We start from the raw sequence: 24,026 nt of genomic DNA, 5'->3' as shown, positions 1-24,026 counted from the left end.
TAAGTTTCTGAAAGCATTCGATGCGCTTCAGCTGCATTTTTTTCGAATTGTAACAGCAAAGTAAAACTTCCCGAAAATTGCGAGAATTGGGCACATAAACAGACACTTTCGAGCGTGAATAATACGAAAACAAGAACAACTGTCACTGAAACGGCGATGACAATTCGTTAGGCACTGTACACTTTAAATACATTATCATCTATGTATTTTGACCAGCCTCAGTCGGTACAGCCACCTATCGGAAAACGGCGGAAGCAAAGTTGTACACTTGATATATTATATTATATTATATTATATTATATTATATTATATTATATTATATTATATTATATTATATTATAATATTATATTATTTTATATTACTTTATATTATGTTATATAACAGAGAACAGACATCCAATTTTAATGGTTATTAAAAAAAAAAACATTTTTATATCGTGGATTACAGGTTGGGAATAGCTGCTCTATGATAAACTATATTTTTTTAGATTCTCCATATTCGGTAAACTTATATAAAACCGATGCCGACACGCACATTTTTTCATATAAAAAAATCAAAATTTGCGTCATAAATTTCTACTAATTGCACTTGAGACGAATTAGAAATCGACGTTTAAATGCAAATGATGTATCGGTGGGTATCATCTGAATGCGTGAAATAAAAACTTTTCACCGTTGAATTTACCAGTCAAAATTGTTCCTTCAATGACCTTTGCTATTAACCTTTTAATTTTGAACTTTTTTTTCTGCATTTGCTTCTGTACTTTCTGCACTTGCTCCTGAAACTGGTAATCAGACATTTTTACTATTAAACCTTTGTGCCAAACACTGTCGAATGATTTTTCTATGTCTAGAAGAGCCACTCCAGTGGACAACCCAGAAGATTGATTTGCTTTTATAATGTTCGTTACTTTGACAAGTTGATGAGTAGTTGAATGTTCATGACGAAATCCAAACTGCTCTGGTAAAAAAAATTGAACTCTCATGTATATAAGACATCATTCTCAACAAGATATTTTTTTCAAAAGTTTACTGATAGAAGAAAGTGAGCTAATTGGTCGATAACTTGATGTTTCTGCTGGGTTTTTATCAGGTTTAAAGATAGGAATTACTTCAGCATTTTTCCATCTTTTTGGGAAGTAAGCTAATGAAAAACACTTGTGGAAAATTTTAACCAAGAGTCTCAAGGCAACATCGGGAAGATTTTAATAAGAATATTAATATAAGAATACCAGGAGCCTTCATGTTTTTAAGTTTCCTAAAGATTGACTTAATTTCATCAAAATTCGTCTCAATAATGTCAATATCGGATAGGACGTTCGTAATCTTCCAATCCATCAACTAAGACTCGACATTCTCCTCTTCGTCCGATTTGAAATGAGACTTTTACTTCCGGGAGAAAAGTAGAAAGCTCAGTACGGAATGCTTTGAAGTCGGAAATCATCACCGTCACTGGAGGCATAGATTGTTGTTTCTTTCCAGAACGAAAAGCGTCCATTTTGGGAATTTTCGAAGAATTCACTTCTATTTCGCTACAATCCGATTCAGGAAGAATCTCGTTAATATTGTTAGGATTGAGAAAGGGAAGTCCGTCCGTTGTCTTTTATTTTTACATTCAGATTCTATAAGATCATGAATATTATTTGAGAAATGTTGAATAACGGATTGTGATTTATTTCGTATTGAATTATTTTTAGCCTTAGGCTTGTTACCTTTCCGGTTGGACGCAGGCATTTTTGAAATGAATGAAATTTGAAATTAAATTAACTAGGCTAAATTAGTCTTCGATTAGACTCCTAGTTTGGAAAAGTCTTGATAAAGACTGATTTTGTGGTAGTCTTAATAAAGACTGATTAGTTCGAAGAATAGTTCTTTGAATAGTTAGCCTTAAAAAAGGCTGATTAATTTCTTAGTCTTGAAAAAGACTGATTATATTAGAATATCACTCTTTGTATAGCCTTAGAAAGGCTGACTAATTGTTAGTCTTCAAATAGACTGTTAGTGATTCAGGTAGCCTTGAAAGAGACTGAAGCCTTGAATCAATAAAACTCTAGGTAGCCAGAAAAAATTTCCAGGAGCCAAGAGCTATTCGCGTGCGGTGCGAACGACTGTCCAACACCGATTGATTATTTTGTAATTGATACTTCAGTTACCATGACTGGTTTACCCTATCTTGAACCAATTCGAATGTTTACATGAACCTCACTTGAAAGCCGCTGTCTTATTCGATTGTAAGAGATAATTTGTTACTTCAAGAGATAAACTGACGGTGATTAAACTGAGTTGATTTGATTTGTAGGTCTAATAAAGTGAATACGGTTTTGGTCAAACGTTGGGATTACTCTAACGCGTTGCAAGTTTGCAATCCAGTGAACAAGTTTGATGAGGTCATGGCAAACATCTCTAACAGTTCGGCTGAAAAGTTCGTATCGTTTCTATGAGAGGGCGCCACTAGAATTAAATCCATACCATTTTCAATTAGTACCAACCTTCAAAAGATACGTGTATAAATTTGACAGCTGTCTGATTATTAGTTTGTGAGATATTGCATTTTGAGTGTAGCTACTTTTGTTATTGTGAAAAAAATGGAAAAAAAAGAAATTTCGTGTGTGAAGTGGGAATTTCGGAGTGAAGTGATGAAGCCATGTTTCGTCCATTGTTATACATCGACGAAAAAAATCGGTTTTATTTCGATATAACAGCTCCAAACACTGCTCAGAATCATCAATTCGTTGTTGTTTTTGATCGATTGTGAGCTCACGCGGCACCCATTTTGCACAAAGCTTTCTCATATCCAAATATTCGTGAATAATATGTCCAACACTTTCCTTTGATCTTTAGGGTGAGAGCTATCTCGATCAACTTCACTTTACGGTCATTGAAAATCATTTTGTGGATTTTTTTCACGTTTTCATCGGTAACAGCCTCTTTTGGACGTCCACTGCGTTCATCGTCTTCGGTGCTCATATGACTAGTACGAAATTTTGCAAACCATTTTTGGTATCGGCGGCACTTTTATTCATCAAAAAATAGTGTTTCATCAACACACGAAATTCCTTTTTTTCCATTTTTTTCACAATAACAAAAGTAGCTACACTCAAAATGCAATATCTCACAAACTAATAATCAGACAGCTGTCAAATTTATACACGTATCTTTTGAAGGTTGGTACTAACTGAAAATGGTATGGATTTAATTCTAGTGGCGCCCTCTCATAGAAACGATACGAACTTTTCAGCCGATCTGTTAGTTTGTAAAATGCCATAACCATAAATGTCATAACCAACAAAACGCTGCTTTTTAAACCGACATCGAATAAATCATATGTGCTACTATTGTGTCATTTGATAAGCTTTGAAGGCTTTTGACGAGTACATTCGGTTCCGGAGATATAATCGAAAAAGTGACGTAACCGACAAATCGCCCTTTTTTCTATTCTCACAGTATTCTCAAAAAGGGGCTAATGAACAAGCTTAAATGTACTATATCCGATACTATCGGTTTCGGGGATGGTACCGGGTATGCGATGTATGTGCTGAAACACTCTTTTGCGAGCAACCCAAAAATTTGCCAAAAATTACGTCAAATGGCACGAAAAGTATTATCACACTACAAGGTGAATTAAAAACTACAATGATCAGCCCCATGGGGTTGTTCGAGCCATTGATGTGGAACAAGGAAACATTGCAACCAAAATTTCTAATGATCGACATTTTCAATCAATTTCTAATTTACACCCCTATATAGAAAACAAAGATGTGTTCCGCTTCGAAACACATTTAAAATACTGTATTGAAACGTTTTATTTACTCAGAATCGAGTGAAGCTTATGATTTCAAAAAAAATTGGGGTCACCGTTTGTCGTTTGTTTCCAGACTAATTTTATACTGTTCCTGTGAGGCTTACGGTTCAACAGACAACAACACATGTTTCATAAGAAAAAAATATAAATTTTCAATTATGCATTCTATGGATTCATAGGACAAAGCAAATAAGTCCTCAACAAACAAGATGTCGGCCGAAATCGGAACAGAACAACACAACCGTCGGTGGACAAAAGTGTCATCAAGCGCCTGTCACAATTGTGATGATTTGTCAGGCTCGAGCTAAGTTATGACTGGCAATATATCTTCACAGATGAGCGCGTTCGAAAAATTCGCATTCACTATCCCGGTACGGCAGAAAATCTTTACCCCATCTGAACTCACCCGTGCCGTTTGAGTAGAGAAAATATGGCAGGGACAGCATGTTCACCGGGAGCTAACTCACTGGAAACAGAAACGCTCATCTCAGAAGCATTGGAAGGTCCCGGTAGATATGTAAATGAACGAAACCCGGACATGTACATGGAACAGGGCGACTTTCTACCCTACCCTATCCGAGATGTTCGCGTTGCAGCTAACCTGGCAGCATTTCGTAGCAAGATAAGACAGACGTCCTGCTTTTTGCGCATTTCCGGTTTTGTTTGCCTGCAGGCGATCACGACTCCTCCGTTCGGTTTGCAAGCTGACTCTCGACAAGGTACCAGTTTTTTTATGTGCATCAGCTGCAGTAAGAGCAATATTAGGAGAACCTCTTGCGCAATTAGTCTAAAACAATGACAGTTTTGCTTCAAGCTCAATCCGTCCGACTGACACTGCTGATCCTGGCAGTGCGATGGCGCAGTTCGGGCCAAAAACACGATTGTTGAGGATTTTCACAGATTGCCAACTGAAAACTTGTGATACCACAGCGGAGCATTGTGTTTTACCAAAAAGAGGGGACTCAGCAGCCAGCTGGTTCATGTGATGGGAGATGAGAAATAGATTTCTCCTCCGGCTTCCGAAATCAAACGCGGATTTTTGCTAGTAATCAAGGGAAAGGCAAGAATAATTACAGAGACGTTCAAATAAAATGATGTACACAGCTGTGTCCTGGGGCGGAATTCAAGAGTATGTTCTTGATTTGAGCTACAACTTTGATCGCGTATTTGACAAATTCCTTCCGGAACGCTTCACAGCACCCATCTTTGCATGCAGCTTGAACACTGTCTGGAATGAACTCAGAAATATGTAAACAGTTAAGTTTTGACGACGAACGCAATAGTCACAAAATAAGAAAACAATGTGAATTTAATTTTCGTACATGTTAAGTATTGAGAAACTCGTAGCTACAGATCGACTGAAAATATTATGTTGATAACGAAGCTAATGTCCCCAAGCAACAAAACACATTAAATCAGTATCTAACTGGAACTACAAGAAGTTAATTAGATTGATGATTTCGTATGCGGAGCGTTCTCTTGCGAAATGATGCCACGGAGTGAGATTGAGAATTGAGCAGCGTAGCGTATTCTGTGGCTTGTTTCTCATTCAGAGTGACATAATTGAAAAAAAAACGATTCGTCAAAGCAGGCGGATGGGTAATGTTACGATCATAGCTGGAGAACGAGAATACGAATAAAATTGACATGCTTTTTTTACACCACCGAATGCAGATAATCGCTCGAACACTTGAGAACACTTTTGCAAAATTCAGGTTCGGAATCCACATCAAGAAAACAGGTCATACACTTAGTTCTAGAATTATGGAACTGAACCAAATTCAGAATCCAATTCTAGAAATGAATTCTAAACTTAAATTCCGAACATTTTTCCGTTGGATTACTCAGTATGGCCCGTCATGAAGGCCAAGGTTTGTTCTGAATGCTAATCTCTGATATTCCTTAGTTAAATATTGGGAGTACAAATTAGTTCGGTATGTTTTCAAAAGAAGGCTCTGGCTGTTTTGAATATTGAACAGTGACAGCTAATGTTGATAGTTTCAACAAAGATAAACTCAAGATTAGAATGTCCCATACGATCCATCGAAAAATATCGGACCAGTAATCGTGAAGCAGTGAACTTAGTAATAGTGTAATTTTGTTGACCCTTCGTAAATAAGCGTCGATTAACATTTGAAAATAACGGTAAAATTCCATAGCAACAATACAAGTTTGAAAAGAAGTAAACATATGCAAAACATTCCGCACAAAATATATTGTAACACTTTAATGCTAAGATAAGAATATTGCAAATTGAACAGATTCTTAGCAATAATTCTAATTGATTTTTGTTTTCCTATTTCAAAATCCACTCGATATGCAGCAAAATACTACGATTTCTATCATATTGCAATTTAATATTAATTCTACATAAACAAAAATTGTCATAGTTACGACGCATGTAGCGATTCGACGCTTGTTGTTTTGTTTTAAATAAGAATTGTACTGAAACTGATGGTGAACTGATTTCATCGAGGGGTCCTATTTGAATGGTATATGAAAAATCATAGAGTATTCCATCTTGAGTTTATCTTTGGTTTCAAGAGGTTATACATCAGTCATTAATATTCAGTTCATATTGCTTCGAGTTTTAAGAAAATCTTGTTTTTCACTGTGTTAAACGTGAGTAACTACATATTAACTACGCTGCATTTGCGAGAAATTTGAGTTTCCTTTTTTAATTGGAAGAAAAGTGCAGCTGAAGCACATCAAATGCTTGTAGATGTTTATGGTGATAATGCTCCAACTGATAAATCATGTAGGAAATGGTTTCGACGATTCAAGAATTAAGATTTTGGCGTTGAAGATAGGCTCCGCTCTGGACAACCAAAACATTCGAACCAAATTGAAGGAATTGCTCGCTGAGCATCCGAGTCAAACGCAAGAGGAGTTTGCAGAATCATTGGAAATGACTCAACAAACAGTTTCTGTACGATTAAAATCCATGGAAATGATTCAAAAGCAAAGCAGTTGATCGCGTTATGAACTGAAACCGAGAAACATTGAAAGACGATTTTCACTAAAAGGGCTATGCCTATCTATGCTAGGGGGTGATGTTTTCTTCTCCGTACCAGCACGTACCAATGCGTACCGGTTTTGAATCATTTTGTATATACCCAAACCTCCGTTTACGAACACTTTTTATACGTTACCTCATTTTACCTAACTCTTTTTACGAATCAAATAACGTAATCTTTTTTTACGAACCAAATCGCAAATAACGAAAAACTTTTTTTAAGAACCTACTTCGTAAAAAGAGGTTTTGGTATACATCGAAAAAGATTTCCGACTCAATGGAAACTACTACAATATGGGTATTTTTGGAACGTGTTTAAAGAGTAGATTACGGAAAATGATGTTTGAGGTATTTTTGAAATCCAAGATGGTGACTTCCGGTTGATTGATATTCCTTGAAAATCCTTACAATATTAGTATTTTCAGAACGGAATTGATGAGTAGATGTCGGAAAATGATGTTTGAGGTGGTTCTGCAATCCAAGATGACGACTCCGGATTCTTGATATTCCTCGAAAACCCTTACAATATTGGGTATTTTCGGAACGGGGTTGATGAGTAAATGTCGGAAACCGATGATTATTGATATTGCTTAAACCCCCTAACAAAATGGGTATCTTCGGAACGGAATGGATGAGCAGATGTCGGAAAACAATGTTTGAGGTGGTTCTAAAATACAAGATGGCGAGCTCCGGTTTATCGATATTCCTTGAAAACCTTAACAATATGGGTATTTTTGGAATGTATTTAATAAACAGATGCCGCAAAACTATGTTTGGTGTCGTCTCGAATTCCAATATAACATCCTCCGGTTTATCGATATGCCTTATAAACCCTTAAAACAAAAAAAAATATCCGAAACATATTGGATACCAATAAACCATGTTTGAGCTCGTTTCAAAGTTCAATGAGATGACTTCCGGTATAGTGTTTTAAAGGAATACCAAGTTCAAGGAAAATGGTGAAAACTTTCAAAAAATACTAATAAACCGGAAGTCACTGTTTTGCATTTCAAAACCACCTCAAATATCATTTTCCGACGTCTACTTTTCAATCTCTTTCTGAAAGTACCCATATTGTAAGGGGTTTTAAGGAATATCAACAAACCGGAAGTCGCCATCTTGGTTTTAAGAACAACCTTAAACATTGTTTTCTGACATCTACTCATCAATCCCGTTCAGAAAATAATCATATTGTATGTGTTTTCAAGGAATATCAAGAAACCGGAAGTCGCCATCTTGGATTTCAGAACAACCTTAAACATTGTTTTCTGACATCTGCTCATCAATCCCGTTCAGAAAATAATCATATTGTATGTGTTTTCAAGGAATATCAAGAAACCGGAAGTCGCCATATTGGATTTCAGAACCACCTGAAACATCGTTTTCCAACATCTACTCATCAAAGCCGTTCCTAAAATACCAACATTGTAAGGGTTCTGAGGAATACCAATAAACCGGAAGTCGCCATCTTGGAATTCAGAATCGCCTCAAACATCGTTTTCCAACATGTACACATCAAACCCGTTCCTAAAATACCCATATTGAAAGGGTTTTTAAGATATATCAATAAAACGGGAGCCGCCATCTTGGTATTCAGAACCACCTCAAACATCGTTTTCCAACATGTACTCATCAACCCCGTCTCGAAAATACCCATATTGTCGTAATTTCCTTGGTATGTAAATGAGCCGGATATGATTTCCTTTTTATGCAAAAACATCTTTTTACGAAGTAGTTTCGTAAAAATAGTTTACGTTATTTGGCATTTGGTTCGTAAAAAAGATTACGTTATTTTTTATTTTGTTCGTAAAAAGAGTTACGTTAAAAGTTGTAACGTAGAAAAAGTTTACGTATACGGAAGTTTGGGTGAATTTATAATTTCACTGATTAATTTTCGATATATATTCGATTTTAAATACTTGTCGGCATCAAAGATTTTTCATGTTTTTAGCGCCACATAAAAAAATATTACTTCCACTTTCTCAAATGCATACGTAATTTGTCAGTTTGGTTGACAGATGGTGATTTTAAACGGCGGTGTATTGATTAGTGATCACTGGAATGACAGGAGGATTCTGAAATGCATTATTTTGTACTGATTAGTGAAAGGTGACGGCTGTCAGAATTCATGGATTTCACTCCCATCGGAAGCCTTGATAGCTTTTCCGTGTTTCGAATGGTTCGTATTTTTGTTTCCGGTATGGATGATTTCCTTTATTCGCATCAGTATGAATGGATCTATCATGGCGAGCGTTTCCTCCCAAACCGGAACACAGTCGTTAAAAATTCTGACATCCTTTCCTTGTTACGGGCTTCCATCAAAAAAGATTAATTTCCTTTTGAGGATTATATCCCTTTTTTGTCGAATATAAAAAGAAAACTCACATTCGAAAATGTTGCCTTTCATCATTGCATGTGTATCGGGCCTTTATCGATACTCGACAAATCAGCATCTCATATTCTCCCCCGTTCAGTTCCAAACAAGGAAAAGAAATCCCGGAAAGAACAGTCCGTTTGATATTCGCAACACGCAATCTAAATCTTGAGAGTAAAAAGTCACAACGAAAAATCGAAAAAAAAATCTCCCTCGTTCTGTGATAGCTGCATCCGCTTCCTCCCTGGTGACCAATCAAACTGCAAGTAATAAATGTGACAATGGCAGAGGGACTAATCCAATCTCTATGGCAGGTTTTTTTTTTCCGCTACAGCTCCAGTCATTCAGCGTTCGAAATCCGACCGAATCTTTGTTCTTATCAGCAACTATGATACGACAGTTTTTCTTACGCTCGTTTCGATGGGGCAGAAATGAAAGAAAGCACATAGTGGAAAAGGATTTTTGTGACATGCGGACATTTGCCGGTTATGATGACACCAGCATCTTCAATTCAAACGACGATGCCGACGATGACGCCGGCACAGCGGCGCGCAGTAATAAAATTATGATTACGTTATCACTTTTGTAAGAACCTTGTTCGCCGCGTGGAGTAGTTGGTGAAAACTATCTCTCACAAAAGAAAGGCGGATGGGGTGCTCAAGGACTCGCGATTGTGAGCATACAGCATGCTAAGATTATAGTGTTGAATAGGATGACATATCGGCTGTCGGAAGGCTTGTTCCTAGTTACACATTAATTGTATACTGTTACAAAGAATTGAGTGCATTTCGGGTAATTCAAAAATAACAGAATTTTTCTGATTTTCCTTGTACATTGAGCCAATATTTTAATTAAATGACCTGGTTATCCGGTTAACCAGTAAAATGTGACACCCTACTAAATGTAGTCATCACTTCACAGCCAGCGGATTACTGTTGTAGCAGCTCATACTCATTTCCTATGTCATTTATTTCTGCAGTAATCCTGTAAACGGTACACATATATTTCACTCTTTATCTTTCTGCTGATGGGTTATTGTATTCTTATCGTGAGCATGTTCTTGAAACTTTTTGTGTGTTTGAAGGATACACGATACCGAGCGGCTGATGTGCTTAAGACATACTGACGCCATTGTCGAGGCAAATAGATATATTGCTTTTCGAGTAACAGGGCCGAAAGAAGTTAAAGCAAAACCATCATTTCGGTAGTTTGCCTGGAACGAAAAAGTTTTGATTATGACAAGTTGACAAAACTGCTGTTGAGATTGCATGATTTTTTTTATAATCACTGATCTTAATTCGATATCCGGTTATGGTTCTTCATTCTTGAAACGTCGTTATAGAAATTTCAAGAAGGTTTAATTGCATTTTGGAGCAATGTGATAAACCACGCACTTGCCTAAAATAAAACCGATACCCATCGCAAAAACAGACCGGAAAAAGACTGATGAAAGCAATGGCAGAAATAAAAATTTGCGAAAAAGGCGGGAAAGTTATGTCAAAGACACAACCGGATTGACGTGAATACGAATAACAATGGCTCGCTGAAACTCTTTTTGCCTTTCTCATATAGAAAGGTTATGCAATCAATGTAAAATCAGACTTATGAAGCAAGGCCCGGAGGGCCGTGTATCATATACCATTCAATTCAGCTCGTCGAGTGCGTAAAATGTCTGACTGTATATGTGAACTTAACGTTTCTTGCACCAACTATTCTCGGAAATAATTTAACCGATTTTCACAAACTTAGATTCAAACAAAAAATCTTCTGTTATCATAAAAAAAATCCTGAATTTTGTTCGGCTCCGACTTCCGGTTCCAAAAATAGGGTATAGGGTAAAATGTGCAAAAAAAAACTTTTTTCATCCCCCTAGTGGTGCAATGATGTCTTTCTCATATTACTTATATTTTCCAAAACATCACTAAAAGATTCTGTCAAATTTATGTTTTCGAAATTGAATAAAACTTTCTTCGATATAAACTACCCTCACATTTTAAATTCGTTCAGTTATGTCAAGTTAATAAAGATTTAAATGTGGCAACCCTGCACGCTAAAAAAAATTGAACAAAGCACACTGTGTGCTAGGCAGGTGCGTTTTCTTTTTCTTCCGTACCAGCATGTATCGATGTGTACCGATTTTGCTTTTTTGTATGATAGTTTGAAAGTTTTAATACCCATTGCCCTATTATTTTATAACCGGAAGTCGGATCTGGATGAAATTGGACAGTATCTTTTAAGACACTGAGAGCATTAGTTAAATCATAATTTGTGAAAATCGGATTAACCGTTGCTGAGAAATCGAAGTGAGTTCCGTTTTTGGAGCTTGTCTTCACTATTACCGGTGCTTTCGGAAGCGGAAGCCGGGCTCTAGTAGTCCCAAAGCAGATTTATATACCCACCAACTAACAAGGTCTACCAACTAGATGAATTTACCAGTAAATTTTATAAAAATGTGTACCTTGATTCGCCATCGCCTGTGAAAAAATACTTATGAAATTGAAAAATTTCCCTAATTGCACTGTAATACCGGAACCAGAAGTCGGATCTGGATCAATTTTTTGGGAACTTTTTAAAGAATTTCAAGACCTTTCATTTGCATCTTAGTTTGTAGAAACCGGTTGAGAAACTTCCGAGAAAATTGAATGTGCATTTTCTCATAGTTTTGCACATATTACCTTGTAACTCCGGAACCAAAAGTCGGATCGGAAAAAATTTAATAGCGATCAATGGGACTATAAGACCTTTCATTTGAATCTAAGTTTGTGAAAACCGGTCACGCCATCTTTGAGAAAAGTGAGTGACATTTATTCTCATTTTTTTGTGGATATCACCCTATAGTTTCGGAACCGGAAGTCGGATCGGGATAAAATTCAATAGCGATCTATGGGACCATAATATCTTTCATTTGAATCTGAGTTTGTGAAAATCGGTTCAGCCATCTCTGAGAAAATCGAGTGACATTATTTGTCATATACACACATACACACACAGACATTTGCCCTGTTTGTCGAGCTGAGTCGAATGGTATATGACATTCGGCCCTCCGGGCCTCGCTTCAAAAGTCGGTTTTCACAGTGATTGTATAGCTTTTCTATATGAGAAAGGCAAAAAGAAAATATGAGTACTAACTTTTCTCGGAGATGACAGAACCGATTTTCACAAAACTAAATTCAAATGAAAGGTCTTCTAATCCCACCGAAAATTCCTGAATTTAATCATGATCCGACCTCCGGTTCCGGAATTTCAGGATGATTGGTGTAAAAATTTCAATTTTAAATTACTTCCTCACTTACACTGATTTTTACAAACTTAGATTCCATTACACTGGGGTCTTTTTACGCGGTTTTTTGTCGTGAATACGACTTACTATACTATGTGGCGCCTTTTCAAAATTAGCCATAAGGAAGAATGGGCAGAACTTAATCGTGAATATCTCGACTTGTATTAATTGCGGCAACATAATTCTTTCACTGTTTCATCAAATATATGATCAGAAATTTAGGATAATATTTTGAACAGTGTGAGATAGCCATAAACAACTCAAAAATTAGGTTTTCTCAAAATTTGAAAACATGAGTTTTTTCCTCTTTACTTTCGCTTGGATTTTTCGCGCAAGGACGACGATTTTGAGGTAGTCAGGCACATCTTCAACTGAATGTAATAAAAGGGGAACCATGGTCGAAAATCGATCATTTCTTCTTGTGCGTTGGATGGAAGCAGACGTCAGGGCGAGAAGACGCATTCAAGCAGCGGCATCAGAGAGCGCACCTTCTGCTTGGTTGAAAAAGAAACGCACAGATCGTAGTTCTCGTTTGCCTTTAGGTCGTCAAAGTGAGAAGACGCATTAAACCAGTTTCGCATCATTTGGCACTGCGAGGGGATATGTTGCGGTTTGTACGCAAAGCTAGTTTCAACACAAATAAGAGCGATTGCATCAGACAACAGAACTGCTGGTCGTTTGACTTGGAGAGAAAGAAAACGGAAAACGAAAAGTGGACAACATTATATAAAATCAGCCGTTCTAATGGTTCTAAATATTATCTAAAGAACTATTAAGATTACTTCTTTGCAAATCGAAGGTAATAATCATCAATTTAGTGAAAATCAAAAATAATTTGATTTGCTTCGTGCACTTTTCGCTGTGCGAAAATCGTTCGAGAACAATGTTCCGAGCTGTACTAAGTATCGTAGATAATTCCACAATTTGATCCTTCTAAAAGGTAGAAATGAGTCCTGTGCAGCATCTTGATAGTTTCGTTCAATGAAATATGCAAATCCGAAATTAAATAATCGACGTCAAAAATCGTTTAAAATTCTAGTAGTGAAAAGGGAGATATTTTCACAATTCACACAATCGATCAACTATCAATTCGAATTCGAAAGTATAAAGAAATCATGTCAGTTTTATTCGTATTCACGATATCCAGTTATGTCTCTGACATTACACACCCGTACTTTTTTTTCAATGCGGTTTTTTTACGCGGATCTCCGAAGTTACGCGGTCTAGAATTTTAGAAGTACCGAAGGCGCTTTTTTCAATATTTTTTTTAGATTTCACTAGATCTGTACGTTTTATGCATTTCTAAGACATTTGACATCAAAAAATTTTTTTCTTTAATTTTGCGGATTTTTTAACGCAGACTTCTGTAATCACGCGGTTTTTTTTACGCTGATTTCCAAAGTTACGCGGTTTTTTTACTTGGATTTCCGAAGTTACACGTTTTTATGTGCGGTTTATGATTACGCGGTACGTATTCCTCGCGTAAAAAGAGACCTCAGAGTCTGAATTTCATTTGGATCCGACCTCCGGTTCCGGAATTATAGGGTAAAGTAGTGAACAATAGAATGACCTCGAATGGAGTGAACCAAACGAACAAAAGCTACCGCCGACACGAAAGAATACAATTATTGTTGACTTCAAGCAGTGCAAAATTCGACCTTCAATACGAGAACTTAAAGGTTTGCTTAAGGAGCAAATGCATCTTGACATTAAACGTGTGCATTTACTGCAATGCAATAAGACAAATAATGTTGTTTACATCCAGTTTTATAAAAAGTTGGATGCAATTCAATTCGCAAAAGACAATAACAATGTGCACTATGTGGAGCACTAAAAGATTAAGTATAACATTCCAGTATAGTGTCAAGATGCATTTGCTCCTTAAGCAAACCTTCAAGTTCTCGTATCGAAGGTCGAATAACTTTTGTTCGTTTGGTTCACCGTTTTTCTAGGGGGAGAGGAGCTTCATTCTAGTTGTAGATGCGCCTTGTTGTACATTGGTTGCAGTTGCTGGTTGGTTGGAGGGTAAGTTGTTAACTGCAGATGGTGTACTTTGTTCTTTGTTTGTTGAAGGAGATGCTTCATTGTTGTTGGTGGCTGTCACAGGTGTACTGGGGTTGCTTGGGGTTGGTGTGAAGGAAGCACCGTTGTCCTTTGGTGTAGTTGTCTCCTTGTCCAGTTTATCACATGGCTTACCGTGCTTCCTTCACATCAACCCCAAGCAACCCCAGTACACCTGTGACAGTCACCAACAACAGTGAAGCATCCTCTTCAACGAAACCATCCAACGTATCCCCTATAGAACAAAGTACACCAGCTGCAGTTAACAGCTTATTATCCAACCAACCAGCAACTGCAAACAATGTACAACAAAGCGCATCTACAGCAACCAGCAACGAAATCAACAACAATACCACCGATGCGGCAATGGATGACGAGACGAACCACGAACGAAGTGCCCCTCTATCCTCGCAGGAGGAAAATGGAAGCTCCTCTCCCCCTAGAAAAAGGGTGACAACGAGATCCAATACAAAAAAATCTTTTATTTAAAAACTCAGCTAAATCGGCCACGTAAAGCTTGTACGCAAATAGACCTGAATAAAATATCTTTTAAATTAAAAAAAAAATGATTTGCACGGGATTCTTGTATCCTGACCGAAAGTCACGAAAGAAGATATAGGCCTCTTCAAGCGCATGCGTAACAAACGTACGCCATTTAGAATACCGGGGAAAAGATTCTTCCACTTTTCTTTTTCGATAGAGAGAATCTCTCCGTATTGGGACATAGTTTTGCGAATATAAGGATCGATGACGCTTGAGGGAAGATCATGCACACGAACTTCTATACAGTGCGTACGGGAGAACGAAAACTTGCAACCGAATTCATCGGCTGTGCTTTCAAATGATTATATGGATAATAGCAACATAAATAAAAATCCAATCACAAAGCATTTTTGATTTTGCTGCTTGAGAAGTATTAGTACCTTTTTAACTTGAATTTCTTATACAGCAATAACAGGGGCACCAGTTTTCGTTTGATTTCATTTTTGTTTAATTGACTCAATCAAACGATTACATGAATCAAACAGCTTTAATCAATCAACTAGCTAGCTTTCATTCAAACTAAATTTTCAAAATAGACTTTATAACTATTTGAACTTGTAGGTCTGGTTATTTGATGGCTGCAAAAACTGTTTACGACTGTGACGAAACTTGCATCGATTTCTAATGAATTGTAAATGAGAAAGGCATCATTACACCGCTATGTGGATTAAAACAAATTCTTACTACTGAATTGCTATTTGAAAGGTTTCTTTCTAACTTTTTAACAGATACTGCCTGTCTGCGAAACAGATAAAAGTGACTGGATTCAGCAGCGAAACAAAAAAAATCGTCGAATTTTTAATCTTTTCATTTGCTGCACTGTGCGTTCGATTGTGTTGGTTGTTAATTTTAGTTACCCAAAAACCGGCAGGCCATTAACTACAAACTACTCGTGACAGATTTTCCTGTCATAATTTGTTGTACCGTTAATTCTACTATGTCACGTCATTAAGGAGTGTATCGAAAATAAGCTATCCACATACATTTGTGTTGTACGAATGTGTTTGTGATGGTTCTTTATGCTCAGATCACAGCATGCTGTGCGTTTGGCTGTCAGCTTTCGTTTGTTTAATTGTTTGTGCGGTTGAAAAACTGCGTTTTCAAAATGTCGCGTATTGAAAAGGAAGTGAAAATTAAGGTTCTGGACACATGGCTAGGTGAGAAGGGTATTACTATGCGAAAATTGGCGAAGCGGTTTGGAATTCATCATGCCAGTGTTAAAACCATCATTAATAAATTTGGGAAACACTATTCTTTGGATGAGCTACCAGGGATAGGCAGAAACCCCGGTTCTTCCAACCCGAAACTGGACCAGAAAGTGGTATCTCTAATCATGAAGAACAAATCAATGTTAATACGTTATTTGGCCAAAAAAGCAGGAACGAGTGTCGGAATGATCCAGCGTATCAAGAGGCGCAATCACCTGAAGACCTACAAAAAGCTGAAAATCTCGAAACAAAGTGTAGAACAGAAGAAGCGAGCAGCAACAAGGGCCCGGAAATTGTATTCGCGGCTTTTGCAGTGTCCGGACGCATGCGTTTCGATGGACAATGAGACTTATGTAAAGGAGGACTCAATAACTCCTTCAGGTCCACGACACTTTACTGTCGTCATTGGGAAGGATGTGAGCGATGCGGACAGATCGATTCAAGTGGAGAAATTCGGTCGAAAGGTCCTGGTATGACAAGCAATTTGTTCCTGTGGTTTGATGTCAACCATTTTTTACACTACCGGAACTATAAATGGAGAAATCTATCGATCTGAGTGTTTCCAGAAGAGATTGCTGCCTTTATATAAGGAGCATGGGAGCGGGTCATATCGCCGAAAGCCATTTCGCCGAAAGTCGTTTCGCCGAATGCCATTTCGCCGAAAGTCATTTCGCCGAATAGGTCATTTCGCCGAAAGTCGTTTCGCCGAAAGGGTCATTTCGCCGAAAGGGTCATTTCGCCGAAAGGGTCATTTGGCTGAAAGGGTATTTTCGCCGTAAGGGTCATATCTCCTGCATGTTATGTCTCCTGTATAACTGATGTGGCGCAGCCACATAACCGAAGCCAAGATGGCTCGGCGGCACAAAGCCGCCGAGCCGACGCCAGCTGAGTCGGCCGCCGACCCGCCGTCGGAAGCGGCGGCCTCTTGCATACAAACCTGTAACCGCCTCGTTTGCCCGGTCTACTCAAAGCTAGGTTTCTTTGCTTTAGTTAGGTCCGAACGAGTGGTAGCGAGGTCGGACAGCACATGAACCAAAACGATGTGGCGTAGCCGCATTAGATATTTTTTCATTTTCGCTTAATAAACGGAAAATACCACCTACATTTGCCTGGTAGATACACCTATGCAATAGCTTTGATGCTTACTAGCTAATAGCCAACAAGCTTTCTTGGGAACTACTTTCTGAGGTTCATGAATCAATCTTTATTCAAGAGTACAACAATCAATCATTATTCAAGAAATACAATGGTAGGTCAACAAAACGGGCGTTAACGCTATCATCTTTCGTTTGTCTTTAATTTAAATTAATGCTAATTACGATTTCAAGACGATTTCAGGATTCGGCGAAAAGAACCCTTTCGGCGAAATGACTTTTGGCGAAATGGCATTCGGCGAAGTGACCCATTCGGCGAAATGGCATTCGGCGAAGTGACCCATTCGGCGAAATGACATTCGGCGAAATAACCCTTTCGGCGAAATGACTTTCGGCGAAACGGCTCTCGGCGAAATGACCCTGATCCAAGGAGCATAGTACACATCCACTGTTTTGGCTGGATTTAGCGTTGGCTCACTATGCCAAAACCACTCTTAATTGGCTTGCGGAAAAGGGTATAAATTTCGTTGAGAAAAATATCAATCCACCAAATTGCCCTCAGCTTCGAACCATCGAACGTTACTGGACAATCGTGAAGAGGGTCTTCGAGAAAACTGGTAAGGCAGCTGGGAACATGCAGGAGTTCAACAAAATTTCGTTCAACGTCCAAAAAATGCGATGCAACACTTTCCGGACAAGTGTTGCATCGCATTTTTTGGACGCTTGACTTAAATTTTTTGAACTCCTGCATGTTCCCAAAAGTGCGTTCAATCAAAAGTGCGAAATGTTTTTTTATTTTATTTTATTTTTATTTTATTTTTTAGGAGCAAGGGCTGAAATTTTTGTTCTCCTTCTCCAGCAGGCTTAAAACCTGCTCATCTTTGTATCAACAGGTAACATTTGTCCAAATGATACATAACGAAATCTTAAATTACCCTTATTTAAACTACAAAGCTAACTAAAAGCTATTGATGTCGTCTAATTATCTAAATAAAACTAGCGGGAAAAGATTCGGAGAAAACGGGTTTTAATGGTGTTACAAGATAAATTTAAATCAAATTAATCAGAGCAAGTATTGAACTCGCGACACATACTCGAAAACGGTTCATTAAAGCCATAGTTAGTTCTGGCACGAGGAATTCTGAGAAAGGGATTAAACTGCAAATTACGCCGATGAATGTCAAAACTTCGCTGTTGTAGGAGAACTGCACAATCAATTCGAGATTGGATGAGGTGCGCGACGAAAACATCGATTTTCGTAGCTTGGAAGATTCAATGGATCTCTCCAGGGCAGACGACGTAAAGCATAACGAATGAACTTGCGCTGAACAGTTTCAATGCGCAGTTTATCAGTTTGGTAATATGGTGCCCAAACAACAACAGCATATTCCAGTGTAGAACGAACTAGAGCGCAATATAACGATTCCAGGCAGTATATGTTATTGAAATTTTTTGAGATGCGAAAGATGAAACCTAGCATCTTGAATGGCTTAGAGAGGGTATATTCTATGTGATCTTTAAAACTGCGCTTTGAATCCAATAACACTCCTAGATCCTTAATTGATATCTCCCGTTTTAGTACAGCTTGCGAAATAGTGTAATCATACGTGATCGTGGTTCGTTTACGAGAGAAGGAGATAACGGAGCATTTAGAGGCGTTCAGGACCATTCTATTGACGTTGCACCAGTTAGAAAATACATCCAACTGTGACTGCAAGATATTTGAGCCTTTCAGATCTTTGATGAGATGAAACAGCTGGAAATCGTCGGCGAATGATAGCTTCATACATTGCAATGCGAAATTCAGATCATTTAGATATAGCAGAAATATGAATGGTCATAGATGGCTTCCCTGAGGAACGCTAGAGCTCACGATGAATGATGTAGTAACGCAGTTGCCAATTTTCATGGTCATACTACGACCAGTCAGATATGATTCCATCCAATTGAGAAAGGGGCCGCTAAATCCAAGCCGAGCTTTGCAGTTGCAATTTGATGGTAAATCTTGTCGAATGCAACAGTGAAATCTGTATAGATGGCATCAACTTGATGTTGCGCTTGCATAGATCGAATGATATATGATGTATATAGAACAAGATTTGTAGACGTAAACCGTTTAGGCATGAAACCGTGTTGAGTATCAGATATGTAACTGGAGCAGTTATGAGTTATGAAGCCCAGGATTATTATCTCAAATAGTTTTGAAACTGAACATAATGCAGCAATTCTTCGATAGTTTGATATAAGGGATTGATCGCCTTTCTTAAAAACGGGAAAAACGTAAGAGTTTTTCCAAGATTCGGGAAAAAAAATCCAAGCTGGAGAGATAGGTTGAACAGTTTTGTCAAAGGTACAAGAAGTCTTCTGCAGCATTTTTTCAACACTAATGACGCAATACCATCAGGGCCGGAACATAATGATGATTTCAGTTTCAAAAATGCATTGTTAACGTCAGCAGAAGTAATCGTAGGATGAGGACTAAGCGATGAACGGAGTGGAACATTGCTGGTGGCTAAGAGAATATCCTGCCTAGACAAAGTTTCTTTGGAGAAAACACTGCTAAAGTAGCTGCGGAATAGGTCACAAACACCAGAAGGGATCGAAGCATCCAGTTCACTAAAAAACATATGAGTTGGTAATCCCGATTCATTCCTCTGCTCGTTGACATAGTTCCAAAAACGTTTGGGGTTATCTTTAAGATTATTCTGGATGTTGCGTTGGTAGTTGTAGTAGAGTGCCTTATTCAGTTGTTTATAACGGTTGTTAACAAACACATAATGTGATCTTAATTGAAGAGAAGAATGCTTTGTAAGTTTCTTTAAGGTAGAATAACTTAAATTTTACCGGTTTTCGTTATGCTCAAGTTTAACCTCGTATATGAAAAGATCAATTTTTAGTTTGAATAAAATATCGTTTTTTATCATAATTTGAAAGAAAAATTTGTGGATAGCTTATTTTCGATACTCTCCTTACATTCTCTCAAAGTCACTATTTCCACAGTCAATATTTTCACAAAAGTTTATCAAACGTTATAATACAGATACGTTTTTCGAAATGTTATTTACATCCATATTTATTGTATCGGTTTTATAAGTTTAAATTAAGGTTCTCAAGGCCCAACGATTCCGACCATAGGAAATACTCCAGGTGTGTTTTTTTTCGTTTGAATAAAATCTTTGGAAAAAAATTGATTCGTCCGCTCTGTGAATAAGCGAATCTTCTCAAGACTCTACTCTCGAACGAACGCTAATTTATAGCATTCAATTTGCTTTTCACACCTTTCACACTTACAGGCACCACAGGGATTCTGCATTATGATTTCAACCGATTTCAGGCGCTCTTCAGAAATATGAGAGGTATCCATTCATGCGGTGATAAATCGTGAAAACAAAATAAGGCAGTCACCTATCACCGTTTCCATCATCTCGATTGTTTCCTTTCCGGCGGAGATAAAAATAGCCCTTCGCGGAATTATAAAAAAAATCTTTTCAAAAGTGTTCCCTTTATTATCTGAGACGAATAGGAAAAATATACAGCCTCACTTCGTTCGGGAATAATTGAAAGCCGGAGCCGGGTTTTGCCCTTTATTTCCCGCATTCTTTATGTTCAATCTCAATTTCTAGGAACAACGAGGCATGACGTAAATTTCACACACCAGACAACAGCTGGAAGACTCCCAAGGCCGGTTTTCGCTGCTAGTGCAAGATACCAGCTAAGAAGATGGTTGTGCAGATCAAGCAAACGAAAAAGTGGGGAACCATCGACGGCGTCTTAGTCGTTGTCCTCGTCGTCGTCGTTGTCGTCGTCGTCATCGTCGTCGTCGTCGTGGTTGGTAGTTAGAATACCCCCCATATGTGAGACTACATGCAGAGAAAAGGATTTGGCGCCTTGTTTTCCGGGTCATTAAATGAATTTGTTTATGCGCTCCGTGCTCCCGGGCTGAACGCTACTGATATTATTTCAATAGAGTTAACTTCCCGAAATTTTATATTTTGAATGTTGAATCGAATGAAACATTCCGACAGCATTGGATATGCAAAGAATCAAAAGTTGAAAACGTTTACTGAACTCTTGCAGTGGAATGCAGATCTCGATCTGTCGACCCTATTCCTGTCACATTAAACAGGAGATATAGGACTAGCCGAAGAAAATCACAATCGGCGACACTGCCTTATTGCTCCTGCGTGAGTGCGTGTCTACATTTAGAAGAAAGAAAAAAAACAGAGATATCATAAAAGAACCAAGTACAAATGCTGAAGTAGTAAAATATGCACGACAACTAGATGAAGATTTTCCGACATTCTCAGCTGATGACGCTTTGTATGCTGATGGCTTCGGAAAGAAAAGGGGTCGAGGGTACCGGCGGAACTTAGTATGGGTGAAATTATGAGTATGCTTTTATCGTCCACGCGTACCGCCAGTTGTTTCCTTTCTAAGCTATAGCAAAGAAGTTCCATCACTGAGTCATAATTCAGTTATTGGCAGAAATGACAAAAAATTCTTATCACTATTAAACTGCCGCGAAATATTTCCACTTTTTTGCATCCGCACATTTAATGGTCGCGCTATTTCATATCGAGAAAAATTATAACGAACATGAATATTTTAGCAGCAGTAAACGTTCTTATGTTTTTGTGTGATATTTCCCCTAGTAATTTATGAATTCCGGACCAAATTTCCAAAACTTGTCAAGAAGGAAAGTGATAAATTTTTTTCACTCGAATATCTCGAGTTGAAATGATTAAATTTCAAGCAGTATTTCGGTACTAAACCCCAATCTTCTTAAATCCACAAGTAGGATGCTCGTTTACCTTTCGCGCACTCGGACGACGGTTTCAGGCCATTCTGCTTTTGCATCAAAACAGTGACAAATTATTGCAACGATATTCAGTGGATCTGTCGCCTTTCAGGATAAAGCTATGTGTATTGCTCGCACCGAAAAAAATGGCAAATATTTTCAACAATATTTAAATGCAGATGATTCGCATTCGTGGAAAACTAGAAAGAACTAGCCCCATTGGGTTGTTTGAGATATTGATGTGGAACAAGACAATTATAATTTGGAATGAGCTATATTTTCTATCAAACAATTCAATCAGTTGTCATGATACTCGAATATTCATATACAGAACATCACGAGGTTGGAAACTGGCATTTTTTGGCACTAAAAATGCCTTACTCCTCACTATACGGGGCCGGGTGTCAATTAAAAAATACAAAACCAGCCTCGTAACCTGTTTCTGTCATAATTTTGAGCGTTTATAACTCAGTCATTTGTTGATGAATTTATATAATTCAACTACCAATCGATTCGGAAACATTTAACCTAAACATATGGGGTAACATCGTTCAAAAGGAAAACAACCATTGTTTCAAAACGCTAAAACAGTTACCTTCGCTTGATTTTTTTTATTTAAGATATTTTATTTCAGGCCTATTTGCGTACAAGCTTTACGTGGCCGAATTAGCCGATTTTTAAATAATAAATTTTTTGAAGTGGATCTCGTTGTCACTCTTTTTCTAGGAGAAGAAGAGCTTCCATTTCCCTCCTGCGAGGGTTGAGGGGCACTTTGTTCGTGGCTCGTCTCGTCATCCATTGCCTCATCGGTTGTATTGTTGTTGGTGTCCGTCTTCGTTTCGTTTTCCTTGTTGTTCGTAGTCTTGAGCTCGTTGCTAGTTGCTTTAGATGCGCCTTGTTGTACATTGGTTGCAGTTGCAGGTTGGTTTGATGGTGAAACATGAGTACTGCGCTCACTAGTTTTCGTTGTTGAACGGTTGACCTTGTCTTTGGTTGAAGATGTCTTTTTCGCAGTTTCAGTGCAAGGGTTACCGTAGTGTGCAGGTTGTTCACAAAACTGGCATGTAACCAGCTGATTTTCATAGGTAATCAACGTTTTACACGGACGTGTCCCACTTTGATCACAAATGATGTAAGATTGAATTGCCTTACGTAATTGCATACGCACAACAAGCACGCCATTCCGTATGCCGGGGAAAGGATTTCACCGTACTGCGACATTTTGTCCCGAACGAACTTATCGCTGGCCTGCGGGGGGAGGTCATGCACGCGTACTTCTATGGCATTGTCCACCATGTGCACAGGGATTTTGTATTTAATGTTGTCACACTCAACGCTGTGCACCTCGTTGTTAACCGAAGCGAATGCGAGTGCATCGCTTTCACGTTTAAACATAATGTACACACAGTTAGACGCCTTGTTGAATTGAATCTCACTTACATTATTAGCGTCTAGATGCATTCGTTCTTTAAGTAAGATATCAATTTCATTTGCTGCTGGTCTAACTTTGCAACGGTTGAAATCTATACTAATTGAATTCGGTCTTGCAGGCCAAGATTCAGGCTTTGTTAAATCGTATTTGACCATTCCGTACACTCTATTGTTCACTGGCGTTTTGTCTTTGTTTCTGTTGTTTCGACCGTAAACGATTTTCGACTGCGTCGGGTGAGATGCGAGCACGAACTGCCCCTTCGCTTGATGAATCTTCAAGAAAAAAAAAATCAGTTTGTTTAGGAAAATATTCTAAACAAACTGATATTTCTCTTTTGAATTTGCGTTCAACAACGACAATGCAAAGAAAACTGCTTTTACGTTTTGCAACAAAAGCCGTTGATGGCGCTCACCACACG

The sequence above is a fragment of the Malaya genurostris genome, chromosome 3, assembly GCF_030247185.1.
Source record: "Malaya genurostris strain Urasoe2022 chromosome 3, Malgen_1.1, whole genome shotgun sequence".
NCBI lineage: Eukaryota > Metazoa > Arthropoda > Insecta > Diptera > Culicidae > Malaya > Malaya genurostris.
Note: the sequence above shows the minus strand (reverse complement) of the source record.